The 15,157-nt window shown below is 42.9% G+C and overlaps 1 protein-coding gene across 3 annotated transcripts in view; it reads left to right on the forward strand.

Moving 5' to 3' along the window:
- The window catches only part of SKI (SKI proto-oncogene), a 151,395-nt gene that overhangs the window by 52,334 nt on the left and 83,904 nt on the right, over window positions 1–15,157 (forward strand). The window lies entirely within an intron of this gene.

The following is a 15,157-nucleotide window of genomic DNA, read 5'->3' on the forward strand; positions in this document are numbered from 1 at the left end:
AACTACATGGACCAATGGTCTGACTCAGTATAAGGCAGCTCCCTAGTGCAGTGCTTTAAAAAATAGCAGATTATTTAATTGGGACCTTTATTGCACCATGGCCTATTATGTTATTGTCAGTAAAGTTACTTTGCTTTTGCACACTTGCACATACATATTAATTTAGAGCTGTTTATTCTATGTTTTCCTCTTCAGGCAGTAAGTTCATAATTTTGATCAGGATTTTTCTTAGGCTTTTAAGGAAAATTAGAGTACCAATTTGCATGCTGACTGAATACGAAGACTCTTCAGTGTTAGGCTGTTGTAAGTGAGATCCATATTTTCAAAGTATAGTCCTGTCTTTTGGAATGCTACCTTGATATATCAAATCAGACTATAGGTCTATATCATTATCTGCCCAATTAGCTGTGATTTGTTTTCTCTGTTAATCGTTTTTAGTATGTATTTTTATTGTTGCAAACTGCTTTGGGATTTCTTTTAATGGAAGAAGTAATTCTAATGCATAAATAATATACCAGCCTTCCCCAAAGTGGTGCCCTCCAGATATTGAACTAAAGCTCCCAGCAGCCCCAGCCAGCATGGCCAACAGTCATGACTGGAGTTATAATCCAAAATATCTGCAGGGTACCAGGTTGAGAAAAGCTGATCTGCATGGACTGTCAGTGGTTCTCGGGGGTTTCAGATAGGGGCCTTTCCTAGCTCTGCCTGGAGATGCTGGAGTTTAGAATCCTTGCATTTTTGCATATACTACTTCAAGACTGTTACCAAGTGAATAAGAATCATTCTTGTTTGCTTCCAAGCTTGGATGTGAAATCTCTCAACTGGAGATTTCTAATCAGATTGGCACACTGTTGTTGGATTAAAAACCCAAGGTGGTGGCTGCCTTATTTGGAAGGCTTTGTGTACCAGGTTGGGAATGGGTGGCTTGGTGGGAAGAAGAGAAGACCGCAAGTTCCTGGCTTTATGTGGGGGTCAGACGGTCAGCAAGGATGATAGAAGGCTTGCAGTTGGCTAGGGTCCGCCATCTGGCAATCATAAAACCGGCAATACACATTTTAAAGAGGAGGAATGGCAAGGGAACAAGCTGCAGACAGTTGTCTTAAGATCCCGCCCCTTAAGCAGACACCTTTTTTAGAACTCATTTTCTCTTTGCTAGCTGGGGTGTCTGCACTGAGGGTCAAAAGTTCGCACTGTCCAGATATATTCTCTCTCTCTCCCCCTTCCTACCTCTGTGGACAAACTTTTCCCACCCAGCCTGCAAGATAGGAACTGCAATAAGGGGGCAAAAGAATGCAGGCGAATCTGACTTCTCTAAGCCAGCCACTCCTTGTGCTTTTCCTTCCTTCCCACATAGATGACGGCTGGGGTCAGGAAAGATCTGATTGTTAGAAGTAGTTGGAGAACAGACAAATTTCATATGCATCCTGAACATTTTAGAATGCTCTGGTTAGCTAAACTGGTGAAGGCACCCTCCAAAAACAATAAGCTGGCAAGTCCGCCCTTTATCCTTATTGTTTATGGACTGTCCCTCCCTGTTTTGTGTGCAGCCACAAATGTATAAAAGACTGTTCACCTCCCCTCCACAGCGATGTTTCCTGTAAGCCAGGTTTGAAGAATATGGCCTCCTTTGTGAGGCTTCCACTTCAACCCCATCCAGTGGATTTATGGATTCAATCAGAATACTCTCTGCCCTATAATACTCCTTAATATCAGAATGCAGCATTTCTCTCGCATCTTAACAGTTTAATAAACTACCTGCACAAAGCTGTCCGTCAGAGACTCAACAATTGCACTACAGTGGTACCTCTGGTTACGTACTTAATTCGTTCCAGAGGTCCGTTCTTAACCTGAAACTGTTCTTAAACTGAAGCACCACTTGTAGCTAACGGGGCCTCCTGCTGCTGCCGCGGTGCAATTTCTGTTCTCATCCTGAAGCAAAGTTCTTAACCCGAGGTACTATTTCTGGGTTAGCAGAGTCTGTAACCTGAAGGTAACTCGAGGTACCACTGTACTGGCTTCTCAGAATATTGCAAGGTGTGAGGAGGGTTGGGATTTTATAGATTTTGCCATTTTGATAATTCTCGATGTTACCACTTTGGATCCTTGTCTTGCATCCTGCAAGGGCCAAATTCAGCCTGCAGGCCTCTATATCCAGCTCTCCCAAGCCGCTTTCCCTCCCATTGCTCCCATCCCTCTGAACAGCTGCTAGTTGCCTCCCAGTCAAGGCAGCCATTTTTCTCAAATGTGTAGACACAAGGTGAGTGCCCAGGAGTAAACTTGGCATTGGGACACCAACAGCTACAAGGGAGAAATACCAGCTGGCAGATAGGGACATTCTGAAAATTTCAGGGATCAAAATCCTGTACTTTGTGTCAGATTCTATGCTGGATGCGTGAATTGACAAGAGTGACATTCTGTCCAACCCTTCTGCAAAAAACTTTTTGGGAATTCAGGAAGCTGCCTTATACTGAACTAAAACATTGGTCTGTCTAGCTCAGCATTGTCCACAGTGACTAGCAGCAGTTCTCCAGGTTTTTTCAGAAAGAGGTCTCATTCAGCCCTACCTGGATTGAACCTGGGACCTCCTGGGTGCAAAGCAGATGCTCTACCACTGTGCCACACTCACCAGCCTTCTTCATTCCCCTATATTACAGCCAGTCTGTCTTCATGCTTCAGTTACGTATTGTTTGGGGGTTTTTTAAATGCCCTACTCAGGGGAATTGTTCTCCCACACCCCTTTTACATTAGTGTAAGGACAAACCAGCTTCTCAAGCAAAGATAACGTGTAAAGCTGGAATAAAATAACGAGGCTCAAGGTGTGATTATTTTATTGCAGTTGCAACATGCAGTCAAACCCAGGTATATTGGCAATATGTATGTGGTAAACTGTTTTCCTTTGCAGATGCTGCATCTCCAGTGTAACAGTTCCATTCTGGAATGCAGCACTGCACATCTGGTCTGCATTACCGCAGAGCTCTGTCATAAACGCCCAGAGAGCTACCTTGGCTTTTTATGTTGAAATGTTTGTATTACACAAATACCCCGTTGCCAAGCAATCTTTATTAAAAGAGCCAGTTTATGCTTCCTGCATTATAATAGAGAGGTGGGGGGTGTCTCAGAAGGTCATATATGTAACACATCTGCAGCTCAAGTTCCTAGTCTCCAAGGGTGTGAGCTGTAGCTGTACTGGACGAAAGGTGGAAGCCACTTTAGTCTTTGACTGAATTAAACTTTTAAAAATCCCATACTGTTTTTGATAGTTCTGGTTATTTTACTGGAAGGGGTGGGGTGTGAGGAAACACAATGTACAATATTTTAAAAATCAAAACAAATGTAAGCTTCTTAGAAATTGCAACTGTTGCCATTCTTCCAGACTAATTTTCCCACCAAGAAAGGGTTGCCATCTTTTCTTTTTACTAACTCTGATCCTTTATCTTTAACTGCATCATCATCATCATCATCATCATCTTGTGCTGTTTTGGAGAAAATAACTTCATCAGCTAAATGGGAACAGGACCCATAAATACTTAGTAAACTCTACATCAAGAGGACTAGAAAATAACTGGGTTTGCTTGTTTAAGATAAGGATTGTAGTTTAGTGGTAGATCATCTGCTTTGCAAGAAAGCCCCAGGTTCAGTCCCTGACATCCCATGGTAGGGCTGGGAAAGTACTCCTGTTTGAAACCCCAGAGTGCTGCTGTCTCTCATAATACTGAATGATATGGACCAAGGGTCTGACTGTGTAGAAAGGAGCTTGCTATGTTCCTTTGTCTTTTTAAAGAGAAAATGTAAAGACACTAGGACTGGCAGCCTATATCCTGGTATTGTCCCATTGGACTCGGTAGGGTGGACCTACGGTTAGTCCTACTCTGAGAAGACACATAGAAATTAATGTGCATGACTAACTTATGCCCATTAATTTCAGTGAGTCTACTCTAAATAGAACTTCGTTTACTATAACTCAGTGGGATTTTCTTATTGGCCATTTTACAAGACCATCTTGGCCTATCTCCCCACAAAAAGGAGAGAAAGTAGCTACTATATATAGTGGGATATAGTCAATGTTTGTCCCCCTCAGATACACTGATGCTAAGGACAAACTTAGGTCCATTTATTTCAGTGGGTCCATTCAAAGATGATCTTAGCTGGATCTAGCCCATTGCTTGTTTTGCTGTGGGGTTGATTTTATTTTTTTTAAACATAGTTTGGGATCATGGACCAGAACTTTTTGAACCTTCTCTGAAAAATTCACAGTTCTAAGCTGGTTTTCATTATGACATTGGCTTATCCCCTTAATGACATACTATGGCTTTGCATTACGTGCAAACCAGGCCTCCACAAAATAGTGATTCATTTAGAATTCTGGAGGAAGCCATGATAATTTCCTAAATGAGTACAGTGGTGCCCCGCAAGACAAATGCCTCGCAAGACGGAAAACTCGCTAGATGAAAGAGTTTTCCGTTTTGGAGGTTCTTCGCAAAACGAATCTCCTATGAGCTTGCTTCGCAAGACGAAAATGTCTTGCAGGAACGAAGAGAATCACAGAACAGATTCTTTTCGTCTTGCGAGGCACCACTGTATAAACTTATACAGGTTTGTAGTGCAGATAATCCCTGCTGCTTCTCCTCTCCCACTTCAGTGAGAGCCAAGGTAGAAATTTTGGGAGAACTAGCTTGTGTGCTTACATTATCAGTTCCTTAAGCCTAGAGATAAATATTTTGCTCTTTCAGCTGCTTTCTTTTCTTTTTAAAGTAAAGGGCGTTTCTCACACCACTGCAGAATCTTAGCAAGAGACATCAAAGCTTGTATGGCAGGAAAAGGAAGAAGGCTGGTGGCTGGCTAAGCTTTTTTAGCATTGTGTCAGTCGCAACTGTCTATCGGAAACCACAAAAAAAGAAGCTGTGCCTTAATCTGTGTAGACCTGCAGTCACAACATGCCTTGTGCTTGTCCAAGAGGCCACTTCCTATCCAGCAGTATCCTTCTGTCCTCCCGAATGGCTACTTCCTCTTTTCAACTTCACTGGTGCAGTTCTGCTTCCGCCCCGAAGCATGTTGCTCCTCTGCTGTGCAGTCGGGACTTTCAAGCTTGGCAGCTCCTTTGCTTGCAGAAGTGAGTTCCTCTTAGGTCACAGCGTAAAGTGCATTTGCATGGGTTTGGCAAGGTGGAGGGAACGCCAATGCATCAAACCCAGTTGGCAAGAGGCCCTCTGGACGCTGTTTTAATTAGAAGCACCGTGAAAACTCCCTTTTGTGGTTTCACTTCTCAGGGCCAGAGTTGTGGGAAATGTTTTCTCCAGGTTCCAGCTACCCTGGCTCTTTCAGGTGCATGTTCTGGCTCTTCAGATCCAAGTGAGCCTAGGTGGGGAAGGAACAAGCAAGATAGCTCAGCCTTCCAGGTGTACCTGCCTCTGCCTGTGTTCCAAAAGAGGGCATGGTTGGGTAGGGAGCGTAGGTGCGGCCTAGATTTGGTACAAGAAGATATGTGTATTGAAATTCTCTGGCCTGTGGTTACAAAGCACATACGCACACTTGCTAAGGAGTCAGGCAGACAAGGAAGCATAAGAACAGGCCAAAACCTGATATTCTCCTACATCCTGTTTTCACAGTGGCCAACCATATGAGCTCTGGTAGATCAGGTTAAAGGCCCATCTAGTCCAGCACTCAATTCCCACAGTGACCAACCAGATTGCCTATGGGAAACCTGCAAGCAGGACCTTAGTGCAACAGCATTCTCCCCACTTGTGATTCCCAGCAACTGGTATTCAGGGGCATTTGCTGTCTATAACAGTGGAAGCAGAACATAGCAATAGCCAATATCCGCAGGGCCACACTTTCACCATTTGCCTGCTTTTGAAACATCCCTGACCCGGTGTGCTCACTGTCTACAATCCATCACAAACAACAGAGGAAAATCAAATGAAGGCAGGTTAAAAATGGGGAACAATATACCTTCAAAGAGGGGGGAGTGTTCCTGAGTAGCGTCACCTCGTTATTCTCACTGCTTTTGGTCTAAAGTGCCCTAGTGCTTAGGAGGAGGAGGAAAGTCAAGCAGCAGCTGCTTCTTCGTACTCACTTGGAAAGGGCAGGCGAACCGGCAAGGAGGATTTAGGAGCCTCCGGAGGGCAGGCAGGGGGTTAGCTGTGGGCTCCAGTAGATGCCTGATGATGACAGTCCCTGGTTCACCTTGTGGTGAATTTTATTTCCTGTCCCTCTGACTCTTTTGACCATCTGCCCCCAATAGGCATACATTCCCCCCTTCCAGGTTCAGTTCTCCCACCCATGCCACTTCCACCACCCCCTCTCACTCATTAGTTCAGCTCCATTTTAAGCTTCTTCCTGGGAAGACTGCCAGAAGGTGCATGAGCAGACAGATATGCTTCAAGCACAGTAGATGGACTTTGCGATGAGATTGTGTGTGTGTGTGTGTGTGTGTGTGTGTGTGTGGATTTGGAATGGCCAGGATCCAGGTTTCCAAGAGCCCATCTGCATCCTCAGTGCTGCATGGCAAATTGCTTTTGAGACTTGCTGCATAATCCTTTGTATACTTGGTTGCAAGTCTCACCATTTTCAACAAAGATTTGCTCCCTTAGTGTTTCAGGGCTGCAAATAAAGAGGTACCATTGTGTTGGGAAGGTAAACAGTGTTTCTTTGCACTCTGGTACTCAACACGGTGTCCCGTTGCACCAGAAGCGGTTTAGTCATGCTGGCCACATAACCCGGAAAGCTGTCTGTGTACAAACGCCAGCTCCCTTGGCCTGAAGCGATATGAGCACTGTACCCCATAGTCACCTTTGACTGGACTTAACCATCCAGGGGTACTTTACCTTTACCTTTTCTCACCTAGTTTGCATGCGTTTGTCTCATGAAGTTCTGTTTTGTAATTTGGGTTATATAGATAAAATTTAATAAAAATACATTTTATAAAAATAGATTAGTCTTCTGACTTCCTTAAACACACACACACACACACACACACACACACACACACACAGTGTGGCCAATGTGGCTACTGTAGGCAGTAAGATTCTTGTCAAAGATTACAGTCTGTCAGTGGCATTTGTGGTGAAGAAGCACTATATTATAGTTGCACCCTTAAAAACTGTGAGCATCTGTGTCTCATCCAGTGGGTTCCTTTCTCTTTAAAACATAAAGAGGAAGTAAAGATGCCTACTGGGGTTATTTTTCCCAGTACCCCTGCATGACAACTGGGCTGAGCCCTGCTGCTCTCAGGGCTATTTAACAGCCCCATTGATATTCAAAGTGCATGGCTCCATTTGACTGATCTGGGCCAAAAGACCCACTGATGGTTCTTCCTCACAAGAAAAAGACAAGCTGATTCCTGTTCTTCACAACATTGCACACTCTCTTTATTTTTCAAAACCAAGCCAGGTGACTTCCTGATTCCTTTCTGATGTTGGGCTTGAAGGTTGCTGTTATTCAAAACTTCTCCCCTTCTTCCTTTGCAAGACAACAGGCTATTGATGGCTTGAATTGGTCAAAAACCAAATCATCCCCTCTCCTGTGATACATATAACTAAATGGTTCTATAGCCAGAAGGCTAAGTGTTGCACCTCCCTTTTCTCCTTATTATGTTGTTAATAAAACCTTGAAAGTGTGATACCTTCTCATTTCTCAGTACCACTGTCTTGCCACAGAGAGATTAATTCATTCATGCTTAGTGTTATCAGTGCTGATAATAAGATGAAAGCATAGGGTTTCCAGGACTGCTTTGTTTCAAAGCATGGATATGACTGGTCTCCACAGTATGACGGAGCTCTTCTAAAACCTAGCTAATTAAATGATATCATTGTGGCACCCAAACTCAATTTTGCTAAATCCTTCTCCCCAATATGAACTGGTATGAATTTTCTTAGTGGCTGCCACGTGATCCACATGTAGATGCATTTCTTTGTGCTCTTGCTTTCCTTACATCCCTCAACTTTTAGTTTACAGTAAAACTTGGGAGCTGAGATAAAGCAGAAACCATAGGTACATAGGAAGCTGCCTTATAATTAGTCAAGCCACTGGTCCATCCAGCTCAGTATTGTCTGGAATGATTGGTAGCTGATCTCCAGAGTTTTAGGCAGGGGACATTCCCAGCTCTTCCTGAATATGCTGGAGTTTGAACCACACACCTTATGCATACAAAGCTGACGCTACCATTGAGCTACGTTGTGAGTTGTGGGTAATGTATGCTTTCTAATGCTGCAAAGAAAAATAATGTGAGTAGAGGAATGTTGCATTTATTATGCCACGAGATCTTGTGCAGCCTTACAGTAGTTTTTGAAATGTGGGACCGTCAACACCAAAATCATTGCTTGATTTGCTGCTGGAATTGTGCCGCATTAGGGGTGCATTTTAAAATACCTCAGTGTGAAATAACATGCTTATAAAGTAGCGTGTGTGATAAGCATGCATAAGAAATACATAAACTCTGTGTGTGTTGGGGGGGCATGTTGACTGGAATTAAAAAGCAGAATGTGCTTTCAACCCATTCCCTGTGCAGACTGTTAAGGAGTATAAATTAAGAGCCAGGGAAGGAAGGGGTATAGCTTATCCAGTGGAGTTGCCTATCGGTGTTCATGTGCAGAATTAGGTCCCATTTCATATGAGTACAGATTGAAATGATACCAGTTTTTAGCCAGAGTCCAGTTGCTCACGACAGAGTCCCTGAGATAGCCTTTCAGCAGAGAACAAAGTGTTCATCCCTTGACGCATGTCCCAGAAACCTCAAAAAGAAAGAAAGGGGGTGGGAGACAAAATCCAGAATCCTTACTTGAGCACTACACTTTTTCATCTATTCTGCATGGTGCTTCTATCACTCAAAACGTCCCTTCTGCCCATCAAATGTTCTCATCCTGCCCCGCCATTGTAAAACACCCCCAGAGTTCAAAAGGTCATAGCCTTTGCATGCCCTCCCCTACCTGCTTTTATTACTTTCCATTGCCTTCTCATGACTTGGCATTTCATTACCATCAGCAGCTCTTGCCGAGGTATCAGACAGGTCAGGGATGGGCACTGTGTGTTTTCTCTCTCTTTTACAACATTCTCTGGTGTCTTTCTCAAGATCCCTTTATTTCTTCAGCGGCTGGACAGAGAGTATAAATAACTCCCCAACCTTTAACACATTTGCTGGTTACTTAAGAGAGAGTGGCTTGTTTGCTTAAGTGCTTGACAACTAAGAAGATTCCCCCCCCCCCCTTTAAAAGAAAAGAAAAGAAAGAGGGAGGTGCACATCTCCTGAAACCTATTGTTGTGGGATTTTAAAAGTCTCTTGTCTCTAATAAAACAAAGGAGAGCGAAGGAGGGCACCAAGGGAAGAAGGGATTTTATCTCCTATCCAGCCAGAACCTTCCCAAAATGGGGTTCTTCACTATAAGCTGCTTCTCTTTCAAATATAATAAGAACAGTACAGAAGCAACATTAAAGCAGATTTGATTTTAAAATGTAGGTCAAACTGCAGCAACTCAGTTTGGGGTGTGTGCATGTGTGTGCACATATTATTATTACGTATTTATAAATCTGCATAAAGTTTAAGTATTTAAATATATTTTTGGCCTGCTTCACATCATCAGTAGCCTGCTGGGTCCTAACAGAGCCGACAAGTGCAGTGGGGAAGCTCTCAGCTTTGTGCAGAAGGGCAGTCACAATTAAAATGGAACCACAATGGTTATGAATTCTAAGAAAAACACATAGCCAAAATTTATTTTAAATGATCCATGGGGGTGCCCTGAAAGAGGTTATGGCACCATAATGACTGGTGCACTCTTTCTTTTGCTTAGGCTTTTGTGAATCAACTCCCACGCCGTCAGTGGGCTGTAGTACCTTGTGCTGCAACAAATTTGTTGTTTTTACAGGTGCTGCAAGAGCTCCCATTGTTATTGTCATTTCAAACTGAAATGACTGCACTTCTGGAATTAAATGAGATTGAGATTTTATGCGTGTGTGAGAAAAAAGGAAAAGGGAGTCATGCCAGTTATGATTAAAAGTCAGGAGATTGACAAAAACAAAGAAAATGGCAGTATGATGCAAAACCATGGTTTTTCTATACTATGTATTGAAACTATACTGTACAGTGGTACCTCGGGTTACAGATGCTTCAGGTTACAGACGCTTCAGGTTACAGACTCCACTAACCCAGAAATAGTACCTCAGGTTAAGAACTTTGCTTCAGGATGGGAACAGAAATCGTGTGGCGGCGGTTCAGCGGCAGTGGGAGGCCCCATTAACTAAAGTGGTACCTCAGGTTAAGAACAGCTTCAGGTTAAGAACAGACCTCCAGAACGAATTAAGTTCTTAACCAGAGGTACCACTGTACTTTGTATTTTTCGTATTTTATTATTAGGCAGAGTTGGGGTTTCTTAATTGGTGGTTGTAAGCTGCTTTGTGGAAAAAAATTCTCAAAAAGCAGGCTATGCATTTTTTAGCAAATAAAAAATGTTGCTTATTACAAACAAGTTTGACCAGTATATATTTATTTGTGTTTCATGATATGAGTGCTAGCCATGATCCAGAGTTCATCATTTGTGTGTTTGATGCGAGAGACTACTGAAAGGAAAAGTTTGAGCAGCCTTATGCTAATTCCCTAAACTGCTTTTTTAAATTCAAAGAGTTTATTTTTTAAAAACACAGTGTGCGTTTCAGGTGAACTGCTGAAAGGGAAATTCACAGAATAACTCTGGTGTGCAAGTAGATTGCATGTACACATGCGTATTGATCTTTGACTCCATTTAACTGAGTGCCAATAAACAGGTAGGGTCCAATGTTAGCCTTACTTAGAGTAGACCCACTAAATTTAATGGACCTAAGTAATGCCTATTAATTTTAATGGATGGTTTTCAGTGGGTTTGCTCTGAGCAGAACTGATAATGTATACAGCCACATACCTATGGCATTTGTGCTGCTTTTGTTGTTAAATCCTGGACAGTTTGCATAACTCAACATCTCTCTCTCTCTTTTCTTTTCTCTCCCCCTTCATCTCCATCTGGTTGTGGTGCCACCTGTCTCTTCCTGTGCTGAATGTTGTACAGGTAAGTAATGCCGTACTCCTTACTCAGCTTCTGCTGTGTTAATTTTGCTTCTACTTCTTTGATGAATGTGTCCCACTTCTTGACTTGGAATAATGTATTTCAGCCTCTGAGTGACCTTTGGAGGATGTGCTTGAGCAGTTTTGCTAAGTGGTAGATGAGGATGGTGTGACATCTCAAGAGGGACTAACTGGCAGCTTTGCCAGTACTGCTGCTTCCTTATGGATATGCACTAAAAATCAAATGCTCACTAAGGCATCTGAATGCCACAGCAATATAATGTATTTTGCCCCTTGTTGTCACTTTGTTCTGGTTTCTTGTGAGCAAATCTTCAATATGCCTTGCTGCTTCTTTTTTAAATAGTAAAGGCAGACAAGTATCTTTCAAATAGGCCAGTTGCATATTGTTCGAGTGCATGTGTGTTTGTAGTGGGGTGAGGTGCAGTTTGTTATGCAGTTTCCAGAACAGTTCTCTCTCCCCCCCCCCCACTTTACTCTGACCAATTTTTTTTTAATGGTGTGGCACATAGTTAATTTAGTTTGGCCTCCAGTTCTAAATATTTGCACTGAGGCAACACCAACATGACACCCTATTTTTGTGAAGCTGCCCCAAGATTATAACTAGTTGACCCTTGTGGGAAAACTTTCAGTGTTTGCAATGGTGTGAATGTTTAAAATACTGGTGGTCAGTTTGGAATGATAGCACAAGCACCCTGCTATGCCTCTGACTGTGACTGTGACTGTGACTGGCGAGACAGAATCGAGCATTTGGAGATCTATGAAACAAGGGTACACACTCAGCATTCCTTAACTGCTCCCTTTGCCCATTGAAAATGATAATTGAAATTTTACACCCACCCACACATACAAAATTATTTATTGTAACCCACTTATGGTGCTTATGGTGTGACATACAAATGTAATAAGTAAATAGAATACAATTGGGGAGGTGCACTACACATCTGGAATTGGGCGATAAATATTTCAGATGAGAGAGTTGAGAGAGATTGTGGCTTCCAGGATAAGTTTGTGTGAGAGAGTGGCGTTTCATAAGCAAGATAGTTATGCACAATACTGTACTCCGAAATCCATGTTAGGTGCCCAGATACTCCTTTCCATAATGTTACTTGTTCGGTCAGGGATGGGGAACCTGCAGCCCTTCTAGTGCTGTTTCCCTTGTGTTGCATTTTGTGGGAGGGACATGTCCATTTGTGCTCTGTGAAGCAGACATGAGGGGGAACCTCAGGCCCTGTAGATATTGTTGAGGACTTCAAACTCCTACCAGCAGTATCCATCATTGTAAGTGGTCATGGATGATGGGTATTGTAGCTCAGAAACAACTGGAGGAACAAAGGCTCCCTGTTGCCTGTGTTGGAGCATAGGGACAAAATAACAGTGTTCACCACCACCAGAGAAATAGCATGAATGAGCGGTTAAATAGCCAGCCCACATGAAGCTGTTTTTCACACCTGTCTCCTAGTATCAGATCTGGCACCTTTTGCATAAAATCTCACACCCTTTACACAGATTACTGTGTCCCTCAGGCTTTCAGAGTGACAGACATTCCTGTTCTCGATGTCACTTGGGCAGTTAGACCCCCCTGTAAGCATTGTGACATTTTAGTTGGCTGTGCTGTCACCCCTTTGCTGCTTTTGGGGATGCCCTGCATCAGATCCCAGCCATTATTGTTTTTTAAGGTGTTGTTTTCAATGTTCCATTGTTCTTGTTGTGAGGAGATCAGAAGGGCTCAAACTATATTATTCAATTTTCAAGTATTATTATATGAATGATGGGCAGCAGTTTTATTATGCTTATTTTTGTGTTGCGGACCTGTCAGAAGTTTTAATTCAGGTCCACATTGTAGTGCATCAACATCTGGAGGGCCACAGGTTCCTCAACCGTGATCTTAGAAGGATCAAGATACATTCAAGTGATGGGAAACATCACTCTCACTGTCAGTCAGAGCAGATAATTCTGGACTAGATGAATGAATGAATCCTGTTATAAGGCCGTTTCTTATGGAAATCTTTGGACCAGAGCTGGATATTGTGGTTTGTCAACATCTGGCAGGTCTACACAGTGGCTGCAGATGTGGCTGAGGAGAACTAGCTATTTGTCAGTTTGGTAAAGGGATGGGAGAAGTGTATAAACGATTAAATGAGATGAGGAGATTGCTTCCCAGCAAAGCCTGTTTTTGCTAATGAAGAAATAGCTGCTTATCAGTCAGAAGGAGGTCTTTGAAAGCTTGTTCAAGGGTTAAAGTTACAGGCTGGAGTGCTCTTTACAGTCCTCTTAAGCATAAGGACTCCTTTGGAATGTGTGAAAGAGGCAAGTGATGTTGAAGATAAGAATGAACTCTGAACTGCCTTACTATGCTGCAATCCACTTTGTGCATTAATGTCCCACAACAGAAAGAGCAGAATAAATTTCCCACACACTTGCGCTCTTTTAAAAAAAAAGTATGAGGAAATCGCTTGGTTATTAAGATCCTTGAGAATAAATGAATATTACACAGGCTTCTGAAGTGGAATAAAATAATTAAGTGGTGTTCTACAGTGGATAATAAATAATTAAGCCTGGCTCATGTTTTAACTGGAAGGTGTGTTCAGACTAATTTAGTCAAATGTGACTGTTTTGAATAGTTATTTCATTTATTTACACCAGCGGAATGGTAGATAGATAGCGAAAGCTCTTTGTGCAAAACATTTTGCATTGATGTAGCTAAATCAGTGCTAGTTATAAAGTATGTGCATTCTGACACCACATTATCAGGGAACAGTTTCAGGGAACTGGAGACTCAGAAATGAGGTGAAAAAGAGCAGTGCACCAATTGGCACAATGACAATCACTCAATGGGGTGGGCACTTTTGTGGGAGGCAAAATCCCCATTGCAACTACAGCAGGGGTCAGTAAGGTTTATCTTGCTTGGGCTGGATCAGTCCCGTGGAGGTCCCTCCGTGGGCCGGATCACGTGTGAGTGTGCGCGCCCGTGTTTTTTGGCATCTCTGCATGTGCAGACGCGATTTCCGGCACCATGGAAGTGAGTTCCTGTACTTCGCTGCAGTGGTTTAGCGCAGCGCAGCACATGAGTGGGCAACTCGATTCTGGGGCGGCTTGTGGGCCGGTCAAATGACCTCCGTGGACTGCTTCCGGCCCATGGGCCTTAGGTTGCTGACCCCTGAACTACAGTGTGCGATCTGACAAGTATGGGAAGGAAGAGGTGTTTAGGCTGTGTTGTGGGGGCAGGTCAACATCATCTTCCTTGGATGGGCATTCACTAACAGATTCTCTACCCCTCCACCCGTATACATGCCTGTATTCTGAAAGGTTGTTCAGGGTTTGATTAGCAAAACCAAGGGCCAGGGTAAGAAGCTAGGTAAGAGGAATTGTAAGTGGTTCCTGCCATTCCCAAGCTTACGATGCTCCCAAAGCTGTCACCTAAGATACCGCTTGTGGAAAAGATCCATTTACCTACCGTGGACCCTTTTATTTCTTTCTTAGTGACCACCCACTTTTTGTGGGGAAGGGCCATGCAATTGTAAATGTCAGAGAGAAGCTTGCATGAACTTACCACTCATTTGTACCACCAGCCCTCCAAAATGTGCCTGCCACATGCTTACAAGTTGCACCCCCTAAAACATAGTTATGCTCTGTTGTCAAGGTAACCAGTTTTTTAAAAATGCTAATCTTACTTTGGCTGGTAATGCAGTTCTGCTAGGGATATCAGGCACAATTAAAATAAAATAAAGGCGAGTTCTTAGTTTTATTCCTCGACCCATTCAAATGTTCGAATAGCTTATGAATGGTCTGAATTTTATGAGGTGTTTGAAGTGCAGGTTTTGTGTGTGCATGTAATACACAAGTTGGGAAGGTAAGTGTGCAAATTCTACTTCCCAATTTATGTATTTTGTAATGAAGAACCCACCACCAACACCCACCCTCACCCTCTTGAGCCACACTTCAGACACTAAGTAGTGCACGTGATTTTCTGCAAAGATAATCTCGAAGGAGAAGTGGGAGGAAGTAATGTTTAAAATGGATCCAAAGTTTCTTTTCTGTTGCAAGTTATTTAATTTAGCACCACAGCCTGCAATCTTGCAGCTCCCTTCTGGTATAACCCTTTTTCTTCAA

Source organism: Podarcis liolepis (assembly GCF_965112155.1).
Source record: "Podarcis liolepis genome assembly, chromosome: 7".
In the NCBI taxonomy this organism is placed as follows: Eukaryota; Metazoa; Chordata; class Lepidosauria; order Squamata; family Lacertidae; genus Podarcis; species Podarcis liolepis.